Raw genomic sequence first — 7104 nt, 5'->3', positions numbered from 1 at the left:
TTAAGAGTTAAACAATATCGGAATGGCAAAAAAGCCATTATCGGACATCTATAGTCTCTTCCTTCCTGATAAACTTGAATCAAGCTGTCACACATGATGTGTCTGTTACTTTGTAACCTGTGTTCGTAACAACGGCGTTATATTATAACGGCTTTTACTTTTAGGTCTGTTAAAACGCCGTTAGCGATAACTTGATGTAACGTGTCACTCTACTTTTGATGTGGTTTTACGTCAACAAGACAGCGTCATAATTGCAGCAATTTCAATGCAGGAAATGTCTTTTTACTAATGAATGTAACGGTACAGTGGAGAAGGAGACAACACGGAGGCAGGGACATCGCTTAGTTTGAAGTGTATTTATTGGTACAAAGGAATGATGTGTGTAACTAATCCAAAGACGTGTGGTGAGACTACGTGAAGTGATTATCTGTTGAGTGTTACCGGGAGGTGTTGGAGGTGTGTGTTGAGACAGACGCGGAAGTCCAGAAAGGGCAAGGCAGGCTCGGAGGTCCGGGTACAGGCCAGTGATCAGGGGCTTATGCGAAGCGTCGTTGTCCGGAGGCAGGCGAAAGGTCGAGATCCGGGAAGGCAGGAGGGAATCCAAAGGGGATCCGGGGAGACGAGACACACAGCTCGAAACCAGGGAATGACGCAAAGCTGCAGGATGACGACAGGACAAAACACGGTGAGCACGAGCAAGGAAGTACATAGGCGAGGAGAGCTAGAGACGTGTAGGTCTTACTGTACGTATACAAGTAGCTACGCTCTGGCACTGGAATGCAGGACACGCTGGCTTAAGAAAGCAGGGGAGCTTTCATCAGCGTCAGGTGTGTTGATTGTAGATTGAGTGGAGGAGGAGAGGAGCGCACAGCTGAAAGTGCGACGGCAAGAGTTTGAGCCGTAACAGTGAAAGCAACAAGCAGCACCGCACTAAAACCTATCTGATATCAAATAAGAAGAGGCAACATCACACTGTGACACAGCACACAACAACATACACACACATACACGATGGGAATAATGAACAACAAATCAATGAATGAAGTGACAAACTTGCCATCCAAACAATACATCGTTGGTTGACAAGAAGATATGACAGCCATCGAAGCACATTTAATATATTTATTAACCAGAGGTAAATCAATCCGGTGAAAAGATTCAAAAGAGCTGGCGCCAGAGCCGACAAATTGCAATCGCTAATCCAGCCGCTAAAATAGCTTGAAAAAACACAAAAAGTAAGTGCTTAGTAAAGTTTAAGAAGTGTAGATGGAGCCACATATTAACAGGACATTAACAAGTTAATTAATAAGAGTTTAGAGAGAGGATAATATAACAACAACTGTTGGTGTGTAGCAGCCAGGCGTACACGACACACAGGGCCACCCTTCCCCTTATGCATATACTGTATTGCATACCGTATTTCCTTGAATTGCCGCCGGGTATATAGTATGCGCCTGCCTAGAATTACTGCCGGGTCAAACTCGTTTCGCAAAATAATTAGCGCATGCTTAGCATTACCGCCGGCTCAGGATTAACGCCGGGTCAAACTTGTTTCGCAAAATAATTAGCATATGCCTAGATTTTCCGCCGGGTCAAACTCGTCACGTCACGAGTGACACTTCACCTGTCATCATTTTCAAAATGGAGGAGGCTGATTTCAATAATCTGAAATCGCATAAAGGGAATAAGATAAAGACCTATTCAGTAGGATTTAAGGTCCAAGCTATTGAATATGCTAAAAAGAACAGTAAGCAGCTATGTTTTATTAATATACCGTATCTGCGTGTGTCAAATATGAGTCATTAAATGACTCCCGCCTCCTGGTGGTTGAGGGCGCTAGTGATCCTTCTTGCGACTGCAGAAGAAGTGTCAACAAGCAGCAACAGCTTTAGCAGCGATCGTTTATTTTTTCCTCTCGCTTGCACTTTTAACATGGAGGATTACATATCTAAAAAAAAAAAACGTTTTCTAAACTGGACTTTCAATCGAAGCAGGAGGTAATAATTAAAGGAATATCTTCATTGAGACAGAGAGATTTTTAAAACTGAAGAAAGATAAGGAAGACTTCTATAAACAAGTTATCGATGCTTTTGGTCAGAAGGAGCTGCACATGGACTTCGTTTATAAGTAAAGGTAAGACCATAATAACGTTTATTTTTATTAAATGTGCTTTTCATGATGGTATCCTTACATCACACTCAAATTTATAAGCGCAGGCCTAAATTTACCACATGCCTTTGGTAAGTGCCGGAGTGAGAGAAGGTTTTAAAATAATTAGCGCATGCTTGCCTTTACCGCATGCTTTTGGTAAGCGCCGGAGTGAGAAGAGGTTTTAAATTAATTACAGCCCCGGCGCCAATTCAAGGAAATACGGTATATCGTTTAGCAGAAATAATTTGTGAAACAATATACGTGTTCTCAGCCCAAGCATAGGCTTAACTGTATTTGTGAAAACAAACATTCATGATAAAATATCAATTTCATCACGCGAGCATTGATCCGATACAGATACTACCCTTGGTATCGATATTCACCAATCGCAAATTGATCCATTTGATGACTTCCTGATTAGACTTCTTTTTAGGGACGGCCTGGCCCACATGGTAGTGTGGCCGAGCCAGCAACTTGTTCTTGTCACGGCCATATGAATGTGAATGCATGTTTGGTGGTGGTCGGGAGGAGCCGTAAGCGCAAATTGTCAGCCACGCTTCCGTCAGTCTACCCCAGGGCAGCTGTGGCTACAAATGTAGCTTACCTCTTTCAACATGGAGTGAATGAATGATGGGTTCTCCGTTCTCTGTGAAGCGCTTTGAGTGTCTAGGAAAGCGCTATGCACTGTAAATCTAATCTATTATTGTTATTATTATTAGGGTTGTGTCAAGACAAGGACCGTGAATAATGTGTGGTGTCCGATACCACATATCTATACGTGGATGTCACTCAGGATCTCTGAACCTGACATGCTGGGTCACTGATCCTGACAGATAAAGAGTTTGAAGAGGAAGCTTGTGTAGATGTGAGTGAAAGAGCGAAGATGAAGCCAGTGTAGCATGACAGATCTCATGAATTAAACAGCGCTCTTATTAACTCAAGTGAACCACCGGAGTTACCTCGCTGCACTTGCCTGCGATCTGCTATCTTCCTTCAAAGTCATGTAAATGACTGTTTGACCGCGCATGCCGATAGGGAAAGCCGTTCCTAGTGGGATGGCATTAAAAGCAGCGCGGGTGGGGGAAGTGGCGGTATCTCCAGCAGAAAAAAACATGCCAGCCAGATGCATCTCAATTCCAATTAAGTAATGGAAGCTGACAGCAGGCATGAGCGAAACACACGTGGACTCGCAGCCAAGCGAGCGGCTTGATGGGATTTTACAAGTTGCATTTTGAAGGCTTCTTGACCCGAGGTCTCGTGGCCTATTGAGGCAGGTGGTTACACCTCAATCAAATATGGATGCTGGTAAATTGTAAGGGGAATTGGTTAGTGGGAGATGGAGAGAGGACGGAGAGATGCTGGATTCATATATTGCCGAAAAGGGAGGAATTTAATTTTAAATGATATTTTAGCAAAAACAAATAAAAAAGAAAAATTGTGACATAGTCACATAAAATAGTAATAATAAATGATAATACAAAAGTGTGTTTTTGCCCATTTTTTTTAACTTACCCAACCCATTTGTCTCTGTGTTGTGCACACACACACAAACACACACTGAGCCATGCTAATCTTTTCATTATTAAAGGCATTCAGGCTGGATGAATTTTGCACATCTGTCATCTCTGCTACATCTTGTCCATTTTGATTGCTCGTTGTTACATTTCAACTTCTTCTCTTTCGCAGAATCGTATGCACTCAATGTTCTCAATCCGTGTATCATTCCTTGGCTTGATTTTTCATTTGAAACGAACACAAAAAAAAACCCATATGAACCTGTTTTTTTAATCGTTCTTTTTTTAAAGCAAAACAAAAAAAATGACAAACTTAACACAATAACGCATCCGATTAATAATAAAAAATTATCGTATCAATCAAGATTAATCAACCAATGTGATCAGTGTGAGCTGGCAGTTGATTGCAAGATGCAGAGACGTCAGGCGGCATGCAGGTAAAAAAATAATCTATTAGCACAATAACTAGTGCAGCGAGGGAGTGCACAGAAACACCTCAGAATCATAGCCACTAAACAATGAAAGATGATCCAGCCCTGTCTAGAGGAACCTGGAAAGCCTGAAAGCTAGCATAGGTTGTTATACAGTCAGTGATTCATTCAATGCACATCCCAGTGCAAAGATGAGGAGGATCAACAAGCTCTGACTGGTGTACTCTGTGCCAAATTTAGCCTCAAAATACACATTGGTGAAACTTAATATGCATCTTACCAATTTTCTGAGCAAATAAATAACTTGCATTCATGTGAAACCCTTTCAATAATGTTTCTGTTCGACATTCTGATAATACAATTGCATTTTAGTCAAAATACATAGATCTTTATTCAAGTTAATTTAAAATATGCAAGCACGTGATATACTCTGATTAATCATGATTAATTGCCAGCCAGAAGTGTGATTAATCCGATTTTGAAAAAATTATTCGTTTGACAGCACTATTTTATAAATATTAATTTAATCAAAAATGATGACGATAAATATAACAGGCGTCAAGTTTAGCCAGAAGTAGTTTTACGATGACTTGCGCTTTTAGGTAAACATAAATAAAAGTAGACTGAGGATGTATGTACTACGATTTTAGTCCTGGGCATGACGTTAAAGTGCATCCGGCAGTGGAGGCTCCTCTATGGGGTCTTGGGGTACTAGGAGGTTAACCCCTTTACTACTGTTACCCCAGGTGGCCCTTCGCAAAAGCCTAGTACCTGACTGCCCCCTAGCCAGGTATACGGTGAAGACCTCAACGGCGGAGCAGGCGGAAGACGGTAGATTTAAGAACTACCACAACGGCTGCGATGGCGGAAGAAGGCTGCAGCAGAAAAGGGTCCCCAGTCGTCTTGGACTCCATGCCACTGGATCTTGACCCAATTCTGTCAAGGATCGTGTGGTGACTGTCTGTGCACCAGTCTCCCCACGTTAAACAAAGTCACGCACAGGCATCCTCCATAAAGGGATACACCCCTAACAGGAGGATCGTCATACTCGTTTCGAGTGACCGCCGATGACTACGATTTAAGTTGAAGCTATCCATTATCTCTTTTTTGTTGTCCGTCTTAACCAGGCCAAACATTGAATATGTGGAATATCAATTACTACAAAGCTGGATAACAACTTTATTAGTTTACAACTTCTTTAGGTCTTGCAAGAACGATGACATCATTTTCTGAAACAACTGATTGGTCAGTGGGTGGATATTTTATCGGCGCTGACCTCTCATTGGTCAATGGGTGGTATTTCTTTTGGCTATAATTTTGTATGCTAAAACCTATCCCCCCGAACAGCTCCAGTGCATAAATATCCTGCTAAAAAGTTATCCACAGCTTCGTAGTAATGCATATTCCACATCTTCCACGTTTGGTCTGATCAAGACAGAAAACAAAGAGATCCTGGATAACTAATCGTACCAGAGAGTTTTTTTTGTTCATGAAAGATAAGACACAGGAAAAACATGTGGGTACAGTAGGGAAAAATATGAAAATTTCTTGGGAAAACCAGGGGAATTAACAGTTTTGTAATCAAGAAGCAAGCAAACATACAAACCGATAAAATATTTGGCTTATAAGTAAATCTATGTATCATGTTGTACTACATAATCTTGCAATGTTAGTCAACCACTTGTTGTACGCTGACCAAATTGGCTTGTATCATTGAGTTTAGTGATCAAGTGAAGACGATAAACCCCCAGGGTGGAAAGAACAGCATCCCTGCCAGACAGATTTCAAGTACTGACCAAGAGCAGCAGACAAACGAGGACAAGCACGTTTTTGTAAAAAGATCTGCAAGAATGAGATCGGCCAAAATATTTACCAGTCAAGGATGAATTGCAAGGAGCAAGACCACAATGCATCCCCCACAGCCTAGAGCCTCCAAATGGTGTCAGCTTCCCTTTCAATCAGTCAGAGGCGAAAAGGATCCAGTACATTCAAGCCTGCAAAAGATCAAAGTGGCAGATGTTTGATGATGATGTTGACAGGGTGCTGGAAGCAGCAGCTAAAGGCGATGTGGAGAAGCGTAGGCCTGGGCCGGTAACACATTTTGCTTTGATCTACAAATTATTGCCGATAAACGATATTATTGCCATTATTTTTTGAGACCAAATTAACCACTGATGTAATGTGAAGTAAATTATATTTATATAGCGCTTTTCTCTAATGACTCAAAGCGCTTTTACATACTGAAACCCAATATCTAAGTTACATTTAAACCAGTGTGGGTGGCACTGGGAGCAGGTGGGTAAAGTGTCTTGCCCAAGGACACAACGACAGTGACTAGGATGGCGGAAGCGGGATCGAACCTGGAACCCTCAAGTTGCTGGCACGACCACTCTACCAACCGAGCTTGATGATACATAATATTAATGCATGCGTTGTCAACACATGGACTATGGGTTGTTTGTTTTCCCGAGATGCAAGTAAAGTTGGAGCGGGCAAGGCGTGAGGGTAAAGACATGATTTAATTTTACTATAAAAAGGAACAAAGGTTGCAAACAAAAGGCGCGCACAAGGGCAGAAGTACAAACTTGGCTATGAACAAAACTAACACTTTGACAAAAAACTATGAACATGAAACCAAAAAGACACTTACTATGACGTGAAACGATCAGCATAAACTATGGTAGCAGAAATAGCATGGCATGAAGTGAACAGAGTTATGATAATGTCACCAGACTGACTTCCTGGCAACAATGGACTTAAATAATATAGACATGATTGACCACAGGTGCGAGAGTGCAAAACGTGAAACAGGTGAAACTAATGGTCGCTATGGTGACAAAACAAACAAGAGTGCACAAAGAGTCCAAAAACAAAACCGAACATAACTAAAACAAAACATGATCACACAGACATGACATGCGTATCCTTTCAAATGCAATAAACTTGTATTTCTTGTATATATATTTTTAACATTGTTATTGAGAAACTTTGAAATCTCCAAGTTAAAT

The 7104-nt window shown here is 41.4% G+C and overlaps 1 long non-coding RNA gene across 1 annotated transcript; it reads right to left on the bottom strand.

Moving 5' to 3' along the window:
- Positions 1–390: 390 nt before the first annotated feature.
- Positions 391–6093, bottom strand: LOC133649770 (uncharacterized). Its single transcript, XR_009826143.1, has 3 exons — positions 5970–6093; positions 743–871; positions 391–657 (listed from the first exon to the last, which is right to left on the bottom strand). It is a non-coding gene; the product is annotated as an uncharacterized LOC133649770 (long non-coding RNA).
- Positions 6094–7104: the final 1011 nt, after the last annotated feature.

This window comes from Entelurus aequoreus, linkage group LG05 (genome assembly GCF_033978785.1).
Source record: "Entelurus aequoreus isolate RoL-2023_Sb linkage group LG05, RoL_Eaeq_v1.1, whole genome shotgun sequence".
NCBI classification, from domain to species: Eukaryota; Metazoa; Chordata; class Actinopteri; order Syngnathiformes; family Syngnathidae; genus Entelurus; species Entelurus aequoreus.
Note: the sequence above shows the minus strand (reverse complement) of the source record. Positions and strands in the feature narration are given on the sequence as shown.